The 25176-nt window shown below is 41.1% G+C and overlaps 1 long non-coding RNA gene across 1 annotated transcript in view; it reads left to right on the forward strand.

Moving 5' to 3' along the window:
* LOC111268732 (uncharacterized) overlaps nucleotides 1-25176 on the forward strand; it is a 53613-nt gene that overhangs the window by 13845 nt on the left and 14592 nt on the right. Inside the window, exon 2 of the long non-coding RNA XR_002685381.2 lies at nucleotides 22876-23012. This is a non-coding gene — a long non-coding RNA (uncharacterized LOC111268732). The remainder of the gene's footprint in view (nucleotides 1-22875; nucleotides 23013-25176) is intronic.

The raw sequence follows: 25176 nt of genomic DNA on the forward strand, positions 1-25176 counted from the left end.
TCCTGGTCCCATTTCAAATAAAACGTAAATATGGATCAAGTATAGTGATTCCAAACCTCGTATATGACGCCTCATAAATATTTAGAGAAAAGTTTTTTTCCGACAGCTCTTACTATGCCGACATGTGCTAGACTATTGTCATGCCCAGACGGCGTAGAAAATGTTTTCTATTCAATACCTTTGAGGTAAATGTTTCGGATTTTACGTCTGGTAGCATTAATAGACGGGTGACCTTCAGCACGATTTGACACGTGCCTACGCCCTTTTCAAACCTAGACCACATCACGCGTCGCTAGACTGAATAGGCAAACGCCCCATCACTGCGCCATCATGGGGAAGTTTCAATATATCCTAATAATTCCTAAGTATTCGTTCCGTTTCTGATGATTTCATGCACGTCTCGCTCAGAACGTCGCGCAAAACATTTCCTAAGACATCGTAGAACCGTTTCTGGGTTTACTATTACTAGATGTTTGCCATATTGATTTTACGTATCCTTCGCCCATGCATGTATAATAAGATGAACTGTATACGACGCAAGCGGGTTCGTTGTCTCCTTGTCGCCAGTTGCATTTTAATTCTAACCAACGGCAAGAACGGCAAAATTTCTTCCACCGTTGAACTCCAGCTATTGGCTTGTCGTGATCCCCATTAGCGGATTCTAACTGTCCCATCGATCTTGACGGTAATTCAACTCCTAAAAATTGTTCAGCTGGAATAACATACGGCCGACACTTCGACAATGACCATTTACAGACGCCGGTTATTGCATAACTTAAGTTCAAAGAAGTTTCAACACACGGCCCTATGCCGCGAATTTGAAAGGCTAAGAGAAATGGTGAGAATGTAATTGAAAAAATACATTTTTTATTGAAATGTAAAAAGATACCTACGCAGCTCTTCGAAGCATCGAAAATCAATTTGTAATTGGCTAGATTTGGTGGACTGGCTTTGACTTCCGTCGTATACAGTCGGGGTACTAGATGAACTGCTGGGCTGTTCCCAGGATGTAACCTAAAGCGGAAACTCAGTCCCTTTTTAGGCTCGTCGATTTCACTGTCTCTAGCTAGGGCTAGGCCGATCTCTTGCTTTTTTTCGCTTTGTCGATGATAATTTGACGCAGGGTCTCACACGATAACGTAGGAAGAGACCATGCAAGCGTAAACTGCTGGCGTGCCTCTAATAGAACGCATAAACCTTTCGGCTGCCAGGGGATACCAGGGTACCAATCAAAACAGGGCCTTGCTAATAGTCAGGTCACGCTGCTGTCGATATTGGAATGGTTGGTTCATCTGGCAGACAGCATCTGGCATTCGCACACGGTTCACGTCTAGTACTTGCTAGAGTTGACAAACTAAATAGACATTTCAGTTGCTTACTTGCAATCTCAGGGAAATAGGCTGAAAAATACCCTTGAGGATCAATGCAGCACTGGAACCCGGTAGCGTTCCCGATGTTTGACAGTTACGCATGTTCACAGTACCTATTTAAATGATGCAAAATATACGCTTAAGCTACCCTTTGATGGAACACGAAGCGGTTCCCAAACCAATGAAGTAAAGGGTTATTAGCTATACTCACGACTTTACCTCGACCCTCACCTGAAAACATAGAAAATATTTGTTACTGATTTATATCTATAGGCATATTACTGATTTAACATCTACATAGATGCTAGCGAAGAAATACTAAAAACCCCAAGATAATTACAGCTGTTAAGTATTGCGGTTTCTCTCATATAGGAAGTACTACTAACGTTTTTGTTTGTTTGGTGCTATTGTCACTGTTATCAATAAAAAAAAACTCATTGTCAACCATGTATATATACGCTAATGTAGAGGGTACATATACCGTAGGTTTTGATCGATATAATACAAGGTCTATATGCTCTCATGGACTGCAGTGAATAATGGGGTATTGAGCATGACTGTGAACGAAGCTGGGACGGATGTCGACTTCGTGCCTTCAACGAATCGACGCACGCTATTTCATATTTCACAATAAATACACGAACGGACGGCACGGCATCGTATCGTGACCATTCTTTTCGTTAGAGGCCGATAGCGACGTTCCAACACTGTGTAGCATGGAACTGTTGGCGAGCAGTTGCTACTCCCTATCGGATTTTTCGTTGAGCCACTCTGCTAATGTATAGAAACCTATAGCAACATCACTACACGCCGCGATGATTCTCTGAATCCGTAACATCAAATAACTGTAGCTGAGTTAATTGAATAACCAGTGCAATGATTTAGAAACGCTGTCAAACAAAACGGCCGTGAAGAAATGGAATCCAATTAGTGAGAGTGAAATCCGTCGAAGACGCACGGACAAAGAAAGTAGGACCTCTACGAATGTTGAAAATTATAATGTAACAGCTACGCCACCTCTGTGGCGCAAGCAAATAGCGCTCAGTGCTGCGGATAATTATTGATTTATTGGCCTAAAAAATCGGTGTGAAGAACACGCTTGTTTTATGACAACATTTTCATATTGAAATTATTATACACCTATAGTAAATGCACATGTGGAAAAAAATGTGAAGCTAAAAAAATGTTGTGTTCGTTAGCATTGGCGGTATCGATATCGGGCGTAATACGTCAACAAATTGTTAGGTATAAAAAAAACCTGAAAATGTTCTTAAAAGTGATTTCACGCTTATTTCAAGCAAATTAACTTAAATACCAAAGAAATTGATGAGAAGTAGGTTTCCCGGTAGCTATGCTTAGCTACAGTAGCTAACCATTTGCAACCTAAGACAAGGATTAGGAGAGACTTAGATCTACTATGTGTTTATGAACAGCGTAACATCAACCAATACAGGTACGAAATTACGAGCTCCAGTTATATAGCACAACCACAATGCGAACATGTAAAAGGAAACCTGAAAGAGGTTTCTACAAATCAATCGATACGACAAGACGATGCAGGGCTATCAATAAAACTGATCACTGCAGAACTGCAGCATAAACACCATCAACCAAGTCAAGCGATATACATCGTCGCCATCTTGGATTTCTACAGGGGCTGAGACGCGTAAAAGCACGCCGCTTCTAGGCCGGCTAAACGTGAAAATCTTACACCGGAAATATAGATGGTACAAAAATTGACAAAGAAAAGAAAGAGATCTATATATGAACATCAAATAAATAGGCGGAGCAGACAGTCCAACAAAAAGAGCTTTGAGGTGTAACAAATACACAACTAAGCGGCAAAAAACCGAGAATTTTCGCGTCATATTTCAACTAAATGCACCAACTAAAATCAAACTCATATAGAAAATCCTAATGGTGACTTTTTAGAAGTCGGGAGGTGACAAATAGGACTCACTAAGGAAACTAAGGAAAATCGAAGAGTACCTCGTAGAACAATACGTCCACATAACACTGAAAAATTAAATAATATTTTCAGGCAGGAATTGATAACCCTTTCATATCTGGAAAAGGGGAATACGCTCATCCACGGCTTGAAAAGCAGCAAAACGCTAGCTTACAACATATCCTAAAAGCAGAACTCAGTTTTGTTTCCTCTGCCGGCATATGTCTCCGTAAACTAAACACAGCTGCAGCTATTTTAATAACGAAGGCAATAGCCCTGAAGCTTTTCACGGTGTAGACTTATATTATTTTGAAGCATCACTAATTAAATTATCGAGCGCCCAACAACGTTCGGGCAAACAGTAAGCTGTATGCTATCTGGGACAGAGTGGCTTCTGACGCAACTTAAGAGAATAGAAGTTCGAAGGGCGGCTCTGCAAGTTATCAAAGTCGATCTTCATAGAAAAATAGCATATTCTCACGGTGAACAACAAAATTTCAAAGGTATGCCCTATAGTGGCGTGCCCTACAAAACCAGTGGGCTACCGACAGCATTTACGGGCTACACGAAGGACCTGCTTTCTGGCTAATATACATACGGAATACACCGAGAGCACATACATCGGTAATAACGATCAGAAATTAGTGAATAAAAATTTAATAGAAAGCACTTTCAGCGATCTTAAAGTGTGGGCGCCACGTAATCGGGTTGGTGAAACGGCGAAACATTTTTATACATGCCGTTCGGTCGTCAAGTAAAAAAAAAATAATTTACCAGACATCACGTCAAAGCCGCAAGAAACGCACGGTGCTGACAAGAATTCTAGCGTTTAGGAGCAGGATATTTAGATGTGATAATAAATGAAAGCTCAACCTGGCCATATATACCTAGTTGTATATATGGCCAGGTTGTATATATACAAACGAATATTGGTAACGTCATCATAATAAAAAAAAGATCGTACGAAGTACGTCACGGCTTCAAAAAGATCAAATCAACCACACACTGCTACACTATAGAACGTATTAATACAGTATTAGTACAGAATGTACAGCGACTCAAAATAAAGATTAAAAATGAACGTCACATAAAGATACTTTAAAGCCGATCCAGTACCAACATCCTGCACTCACATACGTACGATAAAACTCTTGTTGACTATAAAGTGAGAGGAAAAACGACAAGAACTAAGTTACACACACACACATATATGTATAACTTAGTTCTTAGACGTATATATACATCATTTTCTGTGCGCTTGAGTTGTATGTATAAAAAAAAAATTTTTATGTGAACGCGTCAATAGTGCCTGTTCAATACTGGATACTCTCGCGTCTATATTTGCGTGTAGGCATTTTCTAGCGCCTTCCTGGAAATATATTTTTCCCTTTCTCGCTCGTCCACAGTTTGCATACGCCCCTTCGAGAGACCCCATGCTTTGCCAGTAAACATTATTTACTAGTGTGTAGAAGAGGGGGGAAGGCTAGCGAAATTCGCGGTTTCTTTGCAAGTAGCGCTCTCTATTTCTCAAAGACAGAAAATGACATTGGCACTTGTTCGAGGAATTATCAGCCCCCATTTTAGCAACGGCGAAAAAATTAAGTAAAATCATACGCGTGCGATTCCGAGAAGGTGAGGAACTAACAATTTTTAGTAGGCCATCAATAGGCATTTTATGGAAGTCTTAGCTCATGCAAAAAACAGTCTTTATATTTCTCGGGGTTAAAATCGCATTAGGCCGATGCGAAAGTAATTGAAGGAGAGCTGTCTATTTTCGACGTACGATAGAGACGCGATTGAAAATCGACCGAAACTTTGAATAAACATTAGATCTTGACCTAGACAAGAATCGTTTAAATTTCGAAAACGTTCATAGGTTTATTGTGAACAGCACAAACAGATACGACGTTTACGTGGCAGAAAAGTAGTGAAGAGTTGTCTTGAGCTGTGCTTTGGCAAATAGACGACAAGGAACTACTGGCTTGCATAATTAAATTTCTTAGGCGTAGAATCGAATGGTAAAAACCTCTAGCAAATAGAGATTTTTTGAGCGTTGTCTATAATGTTATGGAAGATACTAAAAAAATACGATGCGAAGCAAACTATTCGCCGATCTAAGCCGACACTTTAAGCTATTTAAAGTCTAGACTAGTGGAATTTGATAAATGATAACTTTATTATATAACGTAAATACTATTCTACGCCTGAAAGCATCAAAATGTCTTTTTCACAGTTCCTAATACTCGTACGTTAGTTCAATTGGCTAGCAGACCCATATCCAGAACGCTCGTTTCGATTGGAATTGCTATCATACAGCTTCAATAGTCCATAACAATCTTTTTTTTGCACTAAACAAGGCTGCAGGTGTCTGTAGGTGTTTTACACGTGTACCCCATTTGTAATTCTCGTAAAAACGCCTACTTATGTTATATAATAGCGGCACGCATGAGTAAATCGTGCCCTGAGACATTATACAGATGGAAAGGTTTTAGAAGGCATGGTTTATAGGAGTGCTCTTAGAGGATTACGTGGATCGCGGCCTTGTGAGCGAGCAGATATAGCGTATGCACCGGAGTCAATGGGTTCTGTCAGGATAATAAGCTAGAGGTCAAGTGTCGCAAACAAAAAGCGATCAGAGCAATACTTGGAAGTTGTACTAATAACCATTAAAAATAATTGGGCTTAATTATTTCGCTCTCGATTATAGAGGCTGTCGGGATATTTTTGTGTGTCAACAATCGTATCAGATTAGGATACGAGGTTTAAGCCTAATTGGATGACAGTTCCTAAACAATCGCTTAGGTGTTGTGTGAATAACATGTGTAGCAGTTAGTAAATCTGTGAGAGGATCAATTCTGAACGAAAACACTTACGTAAACGTATAAATCTCATTTAGAAATCTATCCGATATGCTTGAAGGATAGATAGCGTTATGTAGGCCCATAAATATTAGACACAGCTGCGATTGTACGAACGGCGTGTTCGTTCTACGATTGAGAACGGCGAACACCTCGGCCTTGTTTTTATAGAGTAAGGAGCGCATAAGTTCTAGTAAAAACAACTTATGATGTTAGACATAGACAAAAACATAAATATCGATGATGACATAAGCACGTATAGATACGTACATAGTACCGAACCTAACGTATTTTGTCCTCTCCTCTATATACAAGCTCCAACTTCACGCAAAACTAAGTACGTAATGTATTAGGAGCCATAGGTCGGCCAAATAATTTTGATCGATTTAATATGTCCTCTTCAACTATAATTAAACGTACCGGTATAACATTCGCTGTGACCTGCGAAATGCCGTTATGCCATACTCTGCTGCACAGTGTCGTACGCCTTTACGCATATCCGTTACGTTTAGACCATAGACCAAGTCAAATTGGTTTACCGTGTGGCCTTGCAGGTTCTTACATGTGTGTTCGGCAAGCAAATGATGAGGACCCACAAGATAATACGTACACATACAAATGCACTGGAAACTTGAAGTTGCTTTATCAGAAGAAAAGCCAACAGCAGTTTTAAGGAACCACAACACCGAAATGTAGATATGAAGGAGCCGAAATTCGTATAAGCATTGAGTGTTTCGGGGCCTGCAAACTGGGCGCGATCAGTCCCAGGTCAAATGTGCAGATAAGCAAAGTTTTTTATTATTGGCTTTTCGCTAGCGGGCACTTGCTATTTTTCTTTATAATTTATAATTCCATTATAAATACTCACACACATTCGGTTGAGGAAAGCAAACAACCGACGAAATTTAGGAAACATAGCTGCCATTCGCGTATTCTAACACAATAGGTTTTACTGCCTAGCTGACTTCAGGTGAGTAGAAACCTCTGGTTGTCCTCTGAAGCTCTGCTTAACTCGCGTCTCATGTACTTACGATGCATAGTAGACGGTAGAGTAATGCGCATTACAAGGAACGGGCGTACTCATTTATGCCTATAGAGAACGTATCGCGCGAGGTTGCACGAAGCGTGGTTGGGTTCTTCATAGACGAACCACTGGAGAATAGATACACCGGCAATAATAATTAGAATAATTATAACGACAGTAAAAACTATAAGAACAACCGATTCGGAGGCGTCGACTGATTCGATGAGAGCAACGAGGGTGTTATGGAGCTTGTTTGATAACGAGCACCGTTGGCCCCAGCGTCAAGCACAGGCAGTGAACGAATTCTGTTTGTAATGGAACACTTGTTTAAGTCCCTATCATGCATCATACATTTGGGTTGTGGAAGCCATTACTCCTGAAGTCTCCTCCGGGGTTTCTAAGTTGTTCAATAGACGCCTAACCGTGTAGTGTAATGAGAATATTTAAGGCGGTTGATGGTGGAACAGGAACTGCTAATAGTAAGGTACATACTTGATCTTATGAGATCTGTGTTGTTACTTGGAAAAGACATAATTAACAGTGTATTAAACGAATAAATCAAATGACTTTCAAAAGAAGAAGGGGATTATAGTGAAGAAAGCGCATGTGGAAAACCTGCATGGGCACAGCATAGGCGACGCCATTATTCATAGCGCTTTGCCCCCTCCGGGTGGGTTTATCTGCTCTAGTTCCTGAAACCTATATGCCTAATATGATCGAATTGTATCGCCAACATAATAATATTGTTATTACTCTTACTTGTGCCTTCGTCATTGGCAAGGGATTACTGGGCTTATTGGCAGCTGTAACATGCAATACAGGTCGGTTTCGTTAGAAACAGAAGATAACTGAAGGTAAAAGCGCGGTAGGTTTGATGCAATAGGAACCCACCCAAGTCGTAATCACCCAAAGGTCTAAAGTTGCCATATCAGTATCGTTCCGCGGTCGTCATGGATGACTATTGTGACGAATTAACCAAATTGTCTGCAGAAACAGGTTTCTACTAGTAAAGTGAACGGAGCTAAAAGCTGCATTTCTTGCGCTGTCTTCTGAGACAAGACAGCTATATATATATATATGGTTATACATATACATATAGTTATGAGGTATACACATCTATATAAGTACAAACTGGCAACTGACTCTCTAAAGATCAGCGAACGTGCCGAATATATATAAGGTCGTATAATTCATTCCTTTTAGAGATAGAAAGCGTAAGAAAAGAGTAAGAGCCTTTAGAGGTAGAAAGTTTCCTAACCATTTTTCTATTGATGGGATGCTGGGGGGATATTCTTTGTCTGAATTTTAATCCATCCGACCGCACCTCATTAATATCCCCCACAGGCCATCTTCCATATACAGCTTGGTAGATAAACATTTACTGCAGCGATATTGTAAAGGCGTATATATTAAAGGCAGTTGTACACATACTATACGGGCAACAGCGTTCTTTTGTAAAGCGTCGTACAACCTTCATACTTAGCTATGAATATTATCAATAAGTTAACGGAGAAGTTTAGTTATCAAGATTAACAGGCGACTCTCGAGCTGATTTCTTACATATCGATGGGTTCAGCGGCGAAAACAGAACGACAAAGTTAATTCTGTTCACGTGGATTTGCAATTTTATGCTTATGCCATTTAAGTTGAACGACGTCTAGCACCCTGACTGCGTCAAAGGTAAATTTATCCAACTTTGCTATTATATATATATATATATATTCATCCTAAGTATGGGGTAGGATGAATATATATATAACATATATATTCATCCTATCCCTTCACCTACATCTACTAATTAAAAATGGAAGCGAAATATACCTTAGCGGTGTCAATATGTTAAAACCTTTGAGAGTAGAGATGCGTCATTTCATAGAGTATGACCGACGTAGATTCGATACCATAAAGCGTATGCTGTGACGGCAGGACGTACTGAGGCATAGAGGTCCTATATGGCACGCTTGATTTAGACACGAGTCATCAGCGGAAGCAGGCAGCGGAATTAATATCGATAGTGGACCTACTCGATACAATGCCCAGACACAATTTCAGAGGCAATAGCACAGTGATTTAACGAATGCGTTAGCATGTAACACGATTTAATGCGGGTAAAGCAAGATTATGAAGCTACAACCTAAACAAAGACAATGACCGAACAACCTCTTTTAATGCGGCAATCCGGTCCCGGTTATGAGTATGCGAACTCGTGAATAAGAAAAGGGTTGTTTTTGTCGACGTTAAGTTTGTTGATTCAACACCGAAGTTGAACTTAGTATCATTTTGATTGTTGGGAATCGTTTACGTAGAAGGCGTAGAACTACGAGCGGAAAGCGTAACAGTCGCTAAGCGGCTAGTAGATCTCCGTCTCTTGCAGGTTTGTCTCGCTCGATATTTCTTTGTCAGTTCGATTTCTTGTTAGTAAAAGTGTAAATAAATTCATATAAGACGCACTATTCAAGTGAAATAAGCTGTATATCAAGCGGCCATTAGGGCACCTCTACAATCAAATATAGGCTCAGCCGGTAAAATCGTACACCACCTATAACCATGTGATCTGAATAATTCCTAGGTGCAAACAAATCAGCTACAAATATGATGAGATCCAGCAAGAACGATTGCTCTCAAGAATATATTTTACGTTGTCGGTCGAAAGGGTTACCGCAATCTCGGCAGATGTTATTGTGACTGTTATTTACGCTGTTCTTCATTTTAATGGTCCAGTTAATGATCAGATGACTGAAATGGCTGCTGATGGGCCAAAATGTCACGGCTTCCTAATTCATTCGGCCATCTCTATGATAAGCGATGCTTTTTCTACTAAAATAGATTGAAACGTTTGCTGAGTCTCACTGATCACAAAAGTCAAGACAAAAAGACCATGCATCCGTGCGAAGCAGTATGTGACTTCATCTTGCTTCGCTGTCGTGCGAAATCGTACTGCCTGACAGCGAAACCTATCTCTGTTGGTAAGCACTTATCATCCACGGACTGACGGTGACTCAATAGAAGGAAGTGCTCTGTTTCGAGTGCCGAAGAGCAAAAATAGCTACGGGACGAAGCAGACACTCACCTAATGAGTAAATAGCCCAGTTCATCGAGGTAACGGCAACAAGGCCATTACGAGGGCACGCCGACAGCGATGGCGGGGCAGGAGATGGTATTCTAAGGGATACATCAACACACTTTCATCTGGATGACGACGATGGCGGCAGCTTCCGCTCGCGGGATCCTTTTATCGCCGTCAACTTTCTCTTGGCAATCTACGCCGGCCTTTACTTTTTTCCTCGGTTCCTCACCGGATCCTTCTTCATTTGCGAGACATGCGCAAACACGAGAGCGTCTACATATTGGTCTATGCATGGGTGGTAGCCGCTGACGATCGGATTGGTTGCTCGGACGGAAAATCCTTGCCCCAAGGGATAGGTATGTGATAGATGAAGCAGAACGACAATGGTAACAGCAGTCGCAGTAGTAGTTCCGAACGCACCAGCGTTATCGAGACACAGGTAGAGGCAGTGCAACAGGAGATCCTAACAACCAATTCGTTCGCTCGTTCAGTCGTCTACATCGGGTGAGGCCAAAAAAACTGCGTGTGTTTCAGAAACAGAAAAGCAATGGAAGAAACCTGTCTGACGCGTCGAGCAGTAAAAATAGGAAGGAAAAGCTTTTTTTTCTAATATATTACTTCACTCAGTACCACTTTCCCACTGTCACCGTAACTAACAAAATCGAACTGGGGCAAGGTGCCGTCTCAGTACTTTCATTTATCGCTGGAATGGCAGCTGAGGGTGTATCATATATATGGAGTTCCACAATTGCGCAGACTGTCGTATTGTGCTTATATGCGTAGGGTAATCGCGAACAACAGCTCGAGGCAAAGCAATTCGAATGAGACGACCAAAATTGCGGTTCACATAGACAGTTGTGTATTCTATTGGTCAGTCGCTGGGAGCTGGGTCAGATACTCTGCTTAGGAGTCTAGTACGGAGCCAATTGCTGCAAGTGGCCGGGCGTTCAGGATCTACTCCGAAATAGCTTCATGCCACAAATGAATACGGGAAACATAGCGGTCTGTTTGAAAATTTGATCTGCATTGACATTTTCGCTTGATTCTTATAAGTTTTGTAGTTTATGGGGACCAATGCACGTGAAATAGCCAAAGGGGTCAACGTAACAGCACGGGCCAGTCTACTAACATAGACCCTTGCCATAGAAGTAAAGCACAGGCAAATACCAGATGTTACTTCAAAAAAAAAGTCTCCATTTATTCAATAGGATTCGCCAGTTCGTATATTTTAATAAAAATTTTCTTTATAGTGTTGTTTACATTGTCGGCTTCACTACATCGTTCAATCGGTGGGATCGTGCTAAGTATATATCGATACATATAATCGTCGATATGTTTGGCCTATGCTGGACAAACATGTCAAACAGGGCCATCTTACCGTATGGTACACAATGACTGCCTGTTGGCCACAAACCACGCGGATATTGAGTTATTTTTATCAGGATCAGTTTAGGACGGACGTCATGCCATTCGGTACGGATATCACGTACTAAACTTCAAATCCAGATCTACTGTTTTCGATGGTCGAAGCTCTGCACGCAGATGTTTTTCTTCGGTTTGACCCTGCGCTACGGGTACAAGCATCGAGCAATTCATATTGACAAACTAAAAGTCAGGAACAATCCTTTAGATCCGTTCACGTTTTAATTAGATAACCAATCTCGTTGCAGTTGTTTTATTACCATTTGTAAGTATAAGGAAAATTTGATCTAAGTTCGATCTAAAAAGGTTACATCTTGATTCTGACTCCTTGGAGCTGGGTTAAATGTGCTACTATCGGCTTCCAGATACACGATTCCTGAAGCCAGCAGGAACGTTTGCTTCAACGGCCAGCAAATGTCATATATACGTAAAATAAGTCAAACTAGCCGAGCTTTCCTCATGCTTCAGCTCGGACTGAGGCGCACAATGTGAGCGCATCGGACAATCTGAATACGACTAACCATGCGTTTTCCATATAAACATCATCTATATAATTTCTATGATGCCATAGAGTTACTGAAAAATGTTTCGTCTCTCGTTTTTCTGCCTTGTAGGGTCTACATTTTATTATCAGTGACCAAGGCCATTGCGATAGGATACTCTTAGACTGCCTAACTTAAAACACCTACTGGTATCTCGGAAGTATAGATTTCAATAACTGAATAGCCAGGCATTATATATGTAAACGGTTGAGTGTATTTACCTATGTTGTATATATTTGCTCACATGGAGTTAGAGCAGGGGGTCGCTGATCTGAAGAGACGGCCAGCATTGATTTACAGAGTAATGCAAACGTTTCAGCTACACTCCTGTGCAGAATCCAATTTTATCTCTGAGATAAAACGCTAGTAAATATTAAATTAGCTTTTAGAAGACAGTCCCTTTTGACATGCTCCAGGCCGTTCATAACACAAAACACTTGCTAAGCTAAGTTCCCTTAAATCCACAAAATTGCCGATCACATGTTTTCAGTATATAGGGCAAAATATCAGCTGATCTTTCGCATTAGATACTTAGTAGATTAATCTTGAAGGCTTTTTTCTCCTTTTATGCTGATAATTACAACACACGGGCATCGTGGCTGGTCCCGCACCGTAGATAGGCATAAATGACCGTACGAATAGATCCAGCGTATGTTGTTTGTTCAATACATACCGTCAGTAGTCTTTCTTGTTTCGTGTATTTAGAGTTACGTAGCTGGCGACATCTTTCCGTCAATTAATTTGATTGTTTGTGTTCCCTCCTTTATAGCAGACGCTACGGCGACGGTTCAGGCACTGCGGCCCTGCCACCTCCAGCTCACTCTAATCTTTAACAGCGCTTTGCACATAATAATAGGGGCATAGAATCCTGAAACTCCCAAGCGTTTTATTAGGTAAACGACTGCTTAATGAGAAACAAGGCCTAATTTGATCTAACAGATTGTTTCTACACCACAAACACTTAAGTGCAGAAGATAAGCTCACAATATGAGTTAATTTCTTCGACATGAATGCAACAGAGACATATATATTATGCTCGTATCTACAGCTATACAGAGAACATTGAAAACATTAAGAAACATCAGTAACATAATACCAAATAACCTTTCACCATCCTGCGAATCGATCAGTGTAGTATATGCTTTCTACTATTGCAACACTGCAAAAATAAACAGTATGGCTAAATTCGTGACGGGGAGGCATCGCTATAACAAACGGCCCGATAACAAGCTTGAGTCACGAAAATGATATGTTACGTGAATCCATCATGTTTTCGTAGCTTCTACGACAAATTCAATTGAGCCGCAGCGAGATCGTATAGATAGTGACGTATACATAGAAATTCGTTCATACATAAAGCCATACAGGTGACTGTTTGCGTAACAGGAATTAGCTTACAGCAGGTCCCGCTTTAGCGAACCAGGACCGGGGTCAGAACTAGTATTAGCGTATGTAGTCATATTAATAAAGATTTCTAGTTTTTGCTTAATTTTAGCAACATATCTTGAGAAGCTCCTAGGCTCACCTTTTCTGAGAATTCGGATCTCGATATGGTTCGGCTGTTGGTCTGGTGGTCAGCGGTCCAGCCCTTCGACGAAACACTGGGAGGGTCTTTACTGTGTATTAAGCTAAGCGTCCACGGGTAGTAGCTATCGATGCCGTTACCTGTCATATTACTAGCATCAGCAGGCGATGGCCTGTGGACGCATAAGGGTTTTATGGGACCATTGCGAATTAGATACAAGATATGGGACTCGCTGCTCGTGAATACTAAGTAGCTCAGCGAGACGGATCATAAGGTGTGTCAGTGTTAGATCGACAACTATGATACTATTACAACGCTAAAAAAAAAAAAATAAATAAATACAGCGCTGGTAAGGCAGACTGACAATCCAGTAATCCTTTACCTCGCCGAAAAACGCTTTATGCGGAAGAGAAATAGAACTGTCCCATTAAGTTACGGTACGGGGCTCGGCAAACTGGGGATTGAAAACACTGTGACTTGACAATCGGCCAGTTTTGCTAGTAGATATATGCCAGAGCAGATCTTCGGAGTTTAAGCTTAACGGAGTTCGCAAAAATGGAAATCGACTCTTTACCCTGCAGATTGGCTGGGATCGTATAGCTATATTCTGTCGTGAGCGTAATAAACAGAAATTAAACATCAATACTAAATGCTTTGTCGCTTCTTTCTATTTTTGAAAAAAGCGCACCGGTTACCGGATTACGAAGTTGTATTGCAAGAATCTGTTAGGCTTGAAATGTGTCTGAGAAATCAGCGATCAGTAGAAGCTGCTTATATGGCGCGGCGTGCTGATGATAAGTGAGCTTCAGAGATTGGCATGATTTCCCGCTGTGTTTCGGCCCGAAATGCTACGCGACAATATGTGTTACTGTAGCAATTTGCTTAATCTTTTAACGACCGTTACTTAATTTATCTTAAAATTTACATCAATTTCATTTATAGGCTCTACCTAAGGCATATGAACAGCACTAATCATTATATTTAGATACTCATAATTGTGAAAATAAGCATTTAAGCAAACTAAAATAAACATTTTATTCTAACTTCAATAAAAACACCTCTTGATTGGCTACTTTAGTGTCAATAAGGCGAATGGCCAATATTATGATCTGTTCCTGAAGTATATTGGACGTCCTGTACTTAACCCTCATAGTATCTTTAGGTCGATGCACTGCTTTTATAAATGCGTCCGTATATGTAGTCTTGTACAAACAAGACCACGTGATAGCAATCAACAAAGAAGACGGTCCTAAACCACCTTCATTGCTTGGCTTACTTTGAAAGTGATAGGGCGTTCTGGTTGTACGTATCCGACCTGGCCACCCTGGAACAAGCTAGCTATTCTTAGCTCTCTTTAGGGCATCACGAATCCAATATTACTCGATTCCATCTGCCACTATTTACATTTCAGTCGTCATCATAAGGAACCGGCCAAGGAAATGGTCACTGACCACAAACGCCGAAAGGATCATACCTGGCGTTATGGCCCCCGTAAGCGTTTCCTGTCGTCTACAAGTCAACGGCGATTTTTAGTTATTGTCCTGCAGTCCTATTCATATTCTCAGGTTTTTCTATTCTGTCTTGTTGGACACCACTGCAAGTAAACAGCTGTGTTACCATCGTAAATAATGCGTGGTTATGCAACGTCCATGAATTGAGTAACGTCAAGGTCTTGTTTGTACACACAGGCCTTGACCCAGTAAAGGCAAATCATGTATTTTACCTTCTTGTGCAAGCGAATGAAAGGCAATGTTGCACGAGCCGTTAAAGCACCAGCAGTGCTCCGGCGAGCAGAACGCGTAAATAAATACAAATAAAACGATGCTTTATACATGCACGCAGTAAATGATAAACGTTTCTGGTACACTATTCGCAATATAGCTAATATTTAAGAGGCAGAAGAACCGTGTTGATTGTTAAAATTCTATTCAGAGGATGTACAGGGATGCATTTGGCTTAGACTAGCAAATTTCCAAATGGCTAGCTGCTTGAAATTTGGCACGAAATTCAAACTCCTTTTGCCAATCAATGATTCCTTGCAGCAATTACAAAGGAAAAGCCATTCTATCCTATCTGAAATGGGCAATGTAACTCTTACAGTGAAGTCTTTCGAAACGTCGCGTTCAATGGAACAGTAACCCCGCCAGCTGCAATGACGTTTACTCAAGAAACGTTCTGCTTGAGGAAGTTGGATAAATCTTGCTTGTTGGCTAAAAAAAAACGTCGATCCGGCGATAACGCTGCTATCACTGTTCTATGTGCAAAAATAAATAGACATATGACCCTTTCCGAGTTCCTAGTTTTATATTTATGTGAAGCGTCTATCAATGAGACTTTGACAGCTACATCCTGTTTGTGGAAACTCGATGGTTGATCGAGTGGTGCTTCTTGTTGACGCGGCCTATTCCCTCGTGTACTAGGAGGTGCAAGGAGCGGTTGTCATTTAAATTGAGCTTCCTTGGCCTGGGACTCTTTCTGTTGAGTCCGTCCGATTTCGCAGCCTGATTGGGATAGAGCATGAACTCACGATCGCCGTCTCCATCAGATTAGCTTGTATCGGCAGTAATAAGCGACGTCTGCCGAAAGCGCTACTGAAATCGGCTTTACTGCCAGATTGATGGAAAGCCGCGATTGGCGCTCACATAGGGTCACATAAACCGGTAAGAATCTCAGAACGACGGTCTCATTGGCCACATTTCCTGCTTGCAGGAGATTTTAAGCGCACCGGCCTGTATCAACAGGCTTTTGTATATACATACGCACTGCATTTGCACACATTGTCAACAAAACGCTATTGTACTAAAAATGTCTCGATTGAAATTATTTTAAATGCTAAGCATTACACGCTCAAACTTTTTGGTGAAACGTCATGCGTCATTGTATACCTGTGCAGGTGTGCTTAAGCGGTACACTGCGAGCAGAGACATTAGCACCAGACGGAAAGTAACTGCTGTTGGCAGGGTGCGTAACTGGGGAGATGCCACATTGATACTGATTGCACCCGGCAGTCTTTTAACATAGCTAGATTAGATATAGTGCTCGGTGTAAATGGGCGAATATGGTATAAGAATCTAAGAGAAAGCTATTGCAACGCCACGAACTAGAGCTTGCACAAAGTATTTATTTGCAAGGGTGAATATAATGACCACTTACACAGACCCAGACCTTAGATCTCAATGGTAAATGAGCATAAACTATTACGGCGGTAGGTTAACGAATATAGGGTTACAAAAATCAAATATGGGTAAATGTACTTTATCACTATTATACTTCTTAGCATCTACTTAATGCCATATGCTCTCGAATTCTAAAGAAAATCAATGACCAGCTGTATGGGCACTAGAATATGCGCTGCAGAAAGTTTTATTAATATTCCGTTGTCTACTCCGTCCAACTTTGGGAAGGAGAAGGTTATTAATCGAGTCTCAAGCTCTTTCGAAGATCACATCTATTTTATCGTTCGCTGACGTTTCGAGCCTTGAGCGGCCACCATGTGCGACTACGCATGCCTGTTAATCACAGGCCTATGTGCGAGTTCAAAATGAGAGAGTCCGAGGCTCTCGAATTAATGTCTGACTTCACACTGCATAGGTATAAATGGAATAGCTTTCTTTAAAATCATATCTAGAAGCATGGCTATAAATTATTGAGCCATGTCCTGCCTTGAATTTATCGAGAGGACTTCTGCGCTAAGGTAGTATAAGCTTTTTCTCACACAGTCAAAAACCGTCTGGTGGCATTGACCTTAACTAGGAAGGGATTTGAAGGATTTCTCTTTTGCATTTAACCAATCTTACAATGTACGCCTTCTCGTAAAAGGTAAGACGACGTCTACTTAATTTGTTTGACAATCACTGACCAATTGAGGAGAACATTTTTCTAAACGATTGCAGCATTTAAGCACACACATAAATGTGTACATGTAATGTACTCACGACTTTTTAGCTACTTGAGAATCATATCGTCCTGCTAAAGCAAGTGCCAAAGTTATCTTATGTGCATCACTTTCGAGAACGTCGTTTGCACATTTGTTGTCCGGGCTGTTGCTCTTAATGTTATTAAGATATATGTTGTTGTTTTTTATGCTTTTGTCTTTCTACAAAGGGTGAATCAGACGAACGATCTCTTTCGAACCAACATCACGTCTGTCACTCACTGGGCAATGTCTATCGTTGTTGTCTAAGACTTAACTTACCGAGGCTCTTCGTTATATCTCGTTTAATGTTTTTATAATTAAACAAGGTTGGCAGCAAGACTATGTCTAGTCGAAACCGGTCAAGCTGATAACTTTGTACATGCCCGTTGTATGAACACCATGACGGCAGGCAACTTGCGGTGGTAACCTGCGACTTGCTATTCAATCTCGTCGATCCGATACACCCATCAACAATGTTTTGCTCTGACCGTTGTTTTTGTCGTTACTGTTACAGCGCAGCTTTTGTTATCAAGATGAGCCCGCCGTTCAAAAATAGGCCGACTGGAGAAGAAACACTGCTGTAGTAGCTGCTGGGGGTGTACGAAGGCCTACGGGGTAAAAAGGTGGGGTCCAAAGGTACCTACATTTTTCCAAAAATTCCTGTTAGTGTGCGCAAGTATGCTGTAAAAAGTATTTCTAGTTTTCTCCGCCATTCATGGTTTGTTAAAGGAGTCGAGCAGAGCGGTGATGAACGACGAACTCAAGACAATCAAAGAAAAAACCAAAAGTTTATCCTATATTGGCTCGCCCGCCGGTGTCCTGAAGTTAGCGGGAGGCAGGAAGGACACCAGAGTCTGTGTCGCTATTATTGTCCAATTGCTGAGTCTACCCCTAGACACCTCAACCATGCTGCTAAATTTTTTTTCGTTTTCACCTGTCTGCTTATACGGAACGGCAGAAAATGTGGGAAAGAGGAAGAGCGATAGAACAAAAAGCCTGTTTCAGGATTCGAGGGCAAAAGACAACTTGAGCCAAGTGGAAAAAATACTATCATTTGCCTTGATTATATGTGAAACATAAGTTTTCAACAAAGGCGAAACGATGTACGAGTTTTTTGCTATGACCTGTTTTCGCTTGTGTGCTGGCTAGAAATTTTCTGATGGTCCGATCACTGTAAACCTCCAATTCTGACGTAGGCGTAAACTGTACGGTAGTTTCTGTAGCTCTGGCTGCAACCATTGCGGCATTACCGATGTCGTGGTCATGAAAACGCGGCAATCAGAAATCAGGGTAAGGAGGAGCATCTCTTCGTCATAATGGTGATCAGATATGCGTCGTCTATGTCTATTGTAACATTTGTCCGCAGCTTTGGAAAAGTGAAAGTACAGGTGTTTCTACTGCTGCTATTAACATTTCGTGGGAAAAGCCTTGAATACTGGGCAAATTACCTTGTGTAAAAGGTAGGCCAGTTGGTCGGCCGAACGAAGAGAATCGTGCCACATGGAGTGTACATTAATGACAGTTAAATTCCATTGGATTCATGGTAATGTCCATGATAAGTGTCTGTACATACATTTCTGCAGATAGGCCTACATCTGTAGAGGCTTGCGTTTCATCTGTAATGAGAGAGTTAGCTAACGTCTTTATTTCTAGAGGATTGCCTGACGGAAAGAGTGAAGATAAGCCTCACAACTCGAAACATCATCAGATACTGAAGAGTTGCGTTCCTGCACATGTGCATAATCAATAAGTATAGTTTATTGTTTAGTACTTTATTTGGATGTGAAGATTATTTTGTACGCGAAAACATTTACATTGCGAAAACTTAAATATGCATACTATTTGAATATAGTGGTAATGGTTGTAGCTATAAGTTTCAAGTTCAATGCTTACATTTATTTGTCTTCTATCATATTTATATCATTACATTCTAATTCACTAGTAAAAATTTTCCATCTAATAAAGAATGATGATTGATTAATTTGACGGATATGAGAGAAATATCAAATCTTGGAAAATTATTCTGGGTCTTAAAGATTACTGTATAAATCGACGATAATTATTGTGCACTCGTCAGAATTGCAACCTTAGAACGATTAGATATCGTTTTTTTTTTCAAAAAAGGTTTCATTACGTCCTGCTGTCATAAATGACGTTGTTTGACCTATTGAGGTTCATAGAACACTTCACATTGGATTGTCTTTATCAATTATAAGGCTCTATTTAGAAAATTGTGGAATAAGGACAACAAAGAATAAGAAGAGAGCGCTCAACAGAGATACGTAATAGTCAAATTTCTAAATGGATTGAAGATGTTGCGACTGATATTAAAGTTCAGCTTTCAGAATAGTAGAAACTCAAAAGGAAATATATCAAAATTAAGATTTAATGAACTATAATTTGTTAATGACAAATAATATACATTATTACTTTCTTTTTATCTAATTAATAACCTTTTGTGCTTTTTTAAAATTCACCTAGAAGCTAGGTAGTTTTACGGGATGGATATTTTTACAACGGTGTAAGTGCACCGAATTACGTTAATCTTTAATATTTCCCAAGCATTTTTATTATCATGAACAAACCGAACTTCTTCACTAACGGAACTTTTATCATTTGTCAAAAATCACTTTTCTATTTTTTTTTGTGACAATTACTTTTCTATTGCATTTTCCTTATGAATTTTTATTTGCGGCCCCTAGTCAAAATTTAATCTAGGTGCTCCAAAATTTACTACTTTTTCGTTTAGGAACCCATTTATTTACCCTCTAGTTTATTTAACTTAGATGATTCTATACAACTTTGAATTTAGTGCCTAAAGAATTTCCTAAGACATTTCATGCGTGATAACATATTTCTATCAACAACTTACCAAAAATTATTAAATGCAAAAAAACATTGAAAATGTCAGACCTCAAGTATACAAACGATCATGTTATTCTACATGATCGTTTGTATACTTCTAAAAACATCATATTAAATTTCAAAATTTAATTTTATGCATATACTCGTTTCGTATGTTGGGCAAAAATTAGTATCCCCGCACCATTTAGACTGCTTAAATTTTAAATAGACGAATGCGGGTGTATCTTGGTTCGTTGATGCTTCAGCAGGCAATTATAGGCAGTGTGCTGCTGTTATTTGTTTCATCTATGAACAACAATTACAAGGTCTGGCCTGAGGATTTATTGTTTAGCCCGTGCTCGTTGTGTGTCATGCAGTACGAAGGTCACCCTTAATGTTGCTTAGCAGTTTGCCGTCAGTCGGTCCATTTCTTCCTTCTTTTTTTATTAGGTCCTATAACAGCCAACATTCAACTACAAAGCCTTACCTGGTAGAAACAGATTCAGTTGTAGGGGAAACAGCAGTTAGTTAAAGTAGTAACACTCTGTGCACCTATAACGTCAAGGTAACTAGGAAAGTTTCGACGGGTAGAAGAAGATCGTCAACATCGTCAATACACGATACATGCTATATAGGCTAGACTTTCCCTCTTTACTTTGTTGTTTCCTCGGCTGCCATGTCTATGCTTCTGAGTAACAGAAGAGGTAAGTCGACTCGACAGGCAGCTTCTTGACATGCCGCCTTAGACAATACGTTGGCCAGCTTCCTCCAATCTTTACTCTGATCAGAACTGGATACCAACTCGTGGCACAATAGCGACTCAACCATTAGCCAATTACCGGCAGAGATTTCGAAGAGTATACGAAAGTAAAGTACGAAGGCGAATGCTTTTGTGGTACAAAATGGCCACTGGAGAGAGAGAAGTTTGGTAGATGTTTTTCAATTAGAAGCTACGGTGTTCGGCAGTGAGACTCTTCAACAATTAACTTTCGCTAGAAGCTGTAACAGAACTAGTTTAAAACCAGTTTTTGATGGTAATAAAAAAATAGGCAGTCTTCTCTTTTGCCAATGATGGCGGCTATAACATATTATTACGCCTTGCGTTACCTGTTCTTTTTGTACCTCTCTATATTCCACTGAATGCACCAATTAAAAGCAGCCCTTTAGCGATCAGAGGGTGATTTGTTGGTCCTACTACTACAAAGATATACAACCATCCACGATTCCAAATAGAGCACGGTAATTTCGAGCGCAACCTATGTGCTGATCGTGATTTGACGCTCATATATAAGGTATTTCGCATTTCAATTAGTGACAAAGTCAAATAAAAATCAATTGAAAACGTACTCGGCAGTCGTCAAGTGTTTCTCTGTTAGCATATTAGATAGAATTACGTTAAAACGCACCCAGTATTGGCCAAGCGCATTCTGGAGCAGAGATTTGCATGACGCTTGCAGCAGTACGTTATCTTCCACTACTTGCAACTTTCGTCAGTTGTAACTATTGACATCTCTGCAGATCTGCGCGCACCAGACCACTTCGATCATTACCGGGTGCTCGGAATAATGGTAACAAAAAAAATACCATTGCAATTAAATGGCCGGTTAAGTTTTTCACACCGTCCTTAAAGGAGGTCGTGTGTAAGCTGTGATACGACATAACATAGTTGGCATTTAGCTAGCTGCGACGAAGGACCGAGATGTGAACTAGGACATTCAAACAATCTATACTAAACAGTTATTTGGACCGGTATTCACAGGACAAGAAGGACAGTCTCTTTGAGATGTACGCCCTGTTGCACTGAATCACTATGGACACTTATTGGCAGGCTGATGAGTCTATGACTAGATGCTGTTCACTGGCTTCTCCGATGAATTCCCGTGCTTTCCCGTATCAACGCACCTACAAAACGCAAAGCAAATATCAACTTTATACATACAAGTTAGCTGTGATCTCTGTTCTGAACACTTGCTCACTCGACGGCAATAATGTATTTTTTAATTTAATTAATAAAAACTAAATAAAAAAGGTCGACCCGGTCAAAAATACAATATATAAAACCTGAGCAGATAGGTATCGTTATGCGAGAAGGAATCTGCAAAGGTTTACAGCGTTGATTAGGGACGGAAAATCTGGCATACATTTACCTTACATCGAGTTGCTCGTAAATGATCTGCATTACGATATAATTGATATAGGATTGTTAATATTTGTCGCAAAATAATAAATGTCACTTGAGTTCTCAGCGGTAGCCAGGCTGCAGGGTCCATGTAGAGAAGTTCGCTCGATAATGCCGTGTAAGTCAGCAGCGTAAGCGATGAGGCACCAATACAATTTATGTGTGTATTGTTTTTTTCAGGACACCTGAACATCGCAGCGAGGCTTTCCCGCAAATTCGACTTCGTCGCGCAATCTACAGTGGCGTTTCTGCGCACACGGCGACCAGGCACCCGTAACATATTGAGAGCCATCACCGCTATTGAAATTTGCGTTAACGTAATTTCCGTATAAGTAGAGATCGCGTGCAAATCTCAGCAGGCTTGTCTAGCCAGTTGTTATCTCACTGGGCGTAGCAGTAGTAAAAATATCTTGACTGGGGGACACTTATTTCATCGTCATCCGCACAGGCGTTTTATAGTACTACATCAGAAAAACAGTTATAGAAAAACATAGCGGGTCATAATCTGTGACAGGTCGTATCGTTCATGCCCAGAGTATTGATGCCGGCAGTTCAGCGACAGACCTAACGCGACCAGCAGCACTATACAAAACTTTAGCTCTGCAGTTCCATAGCTTTTATGGCACTACCTCGTATCCGCAGATGCCGCTCCATTTACGTTAGTTACTACGGGGCTGGCTATGATGGGCGTTGCTGCTGAGGTCGTGATGCGAGCTACTTGGTCCTATAACGATTCTAACAGCCGAAACGAGTGACAGCCAACTGTTGGGACCTTTGCAATCGCTGACTATTGCAGGTAGTGTGGCTGTTGCTGCACCACTGTCGCCCGGTAGCACCGGTGTTATTGATAGCCATCGGGACAAGTACGAACAGCGGCTGATGACCGGCATTGTTGAGGAGACGCCTTTGTTGTTCCGCCGTCCGATCCGTTCAGTCTCTGATGCCCCTTTTCCTTTTTATCTTTTCTTTAGTTCGGTTCTCCGGTAGCGCATTTGTTGCTGCTGCTGTTCGTCTTGGGAAAGATGTTTGTGCAAGCACTGGTAGGAAGATGCCGCAGGCGAGTACTGCAACTTGGGATTGTTAGATGGCAAAAAAGATCGCAAACGTAATAGCGAACAACGCATATGAGTACGCGGTATGTTGCCACAAAGATGTCATTAACACGCAGGCGTACCTGCCATCTTCGTGGAATCTCTAATCGTAGCGAGGAACACCTAACTCAGTCAGTGTAAACATAACTTTGTCCCTCGGCGCTGAGCCGAAGACTGGCTTGAAATTGACGAGCATCACGTATAGCGGATTGCGTGAACGGCGGCAATTAGCACCCTGCGGGCCGTTTCTGTGTAGCGGTCTCTCCGGAGCCCAGATTGCTCCAATGGAATGACATGTACGCTTCTTAAATAGCTATCTAGTCTCTTCATCAAGTCGGAGAGCAATTCATAGCGAACGCTCTCCTTCGCTACTGTGCGTCATTATGACGGCGCGGTTGGGTTGCCCTTTCTTTCAAGCATCATTATCAGGGTAACATCTTTCCACTGGGCTGGAAATGTACCGATGTGTCAACATGTTATTCCGGCACATTGCGTAGCAAGCATCTCCAAGAAATTATTTATGAGGGTTGGGGAACTAATTGGAAAAGTCGCTAAACCGCTGATGCGTTAGCACTTGTGTAATTATCACTCTGCATTGACGATCAAACCACCAAACTTCCGTTTAAAATATTGTTCCTGTATAGCGCGTGCCATTTCCGACAGATTGTGTTGAAAACGGAAGCTGAAGTATGGAATTCAGGCTGTACTTCGGCCGTATAAGCCTGAACGCCATCTACGCCTTCCGAACATTGCTGCAAGTATAGTTGAGTTGTAGATTGTGCCTCTGAGGTAACAGGGAAACCGTAATGTAGACTGGATAATTTCGACTATGTGTTGCGTATAAGTTTCGATATTCTCTATGTCAAGTACAGGAAAAATTTCGTGGGTGGGTTCCAGGAACTTCTCCACATTTGGGCGTCGCGATCGAGCTTAGTGTTTGACAGTCTGCACAGTTTGAATTGGACAGCGGGCTCTCTCGCCACAGATGTGTGAGCACGAATGTTTGTGACCTCTGACAATTAGTCATTGTCACCTTACAATGTCTCTCCCCTGATCACGTTCTTCGTAAATATAGCGATAACCAAACTTGCTGTGTGGCCTATGAAAATCGAGGTGATATGGATTACCCAGCAACCATAGGGCCTGAGCATGTCCTAAACGGCCGCCATGCACCTCAGATTGACTGGTCAAGGCGAGCGCTAACCAGAGCAGAAACAGAATTAGGGAGCAGTGCTTTCAATTTAATGGCAAGCTTCACCGCCAGTATGTACGTTAGTTCGAATCAACTGGTCGATGATCGGCTTATACGGGGTTTAGTCGCTGGCCACGTAAGGCAGTAATCTTATTCTCCGTTAGGTACGGTGTGAGGTGGCTTACTTTATGATTGTGG

This window comes from Varroa jacobsoni, unplaced genomic scaffold (assembly GCF_002532875.2).
Source record: "Varroa jacobsoni isolate VJ856 unplaced genomic scaffold, vjacob_1.0 scaffold_1313, whole genome shotgun sequence".
NCBI classification, from domain to species: domain Eukaryota; kingdom Metazoa; phylum Arthropoda; class Arachnida; order Mesostigmata; family Varroidae; genus Varroa; species Varroa jacobsoni.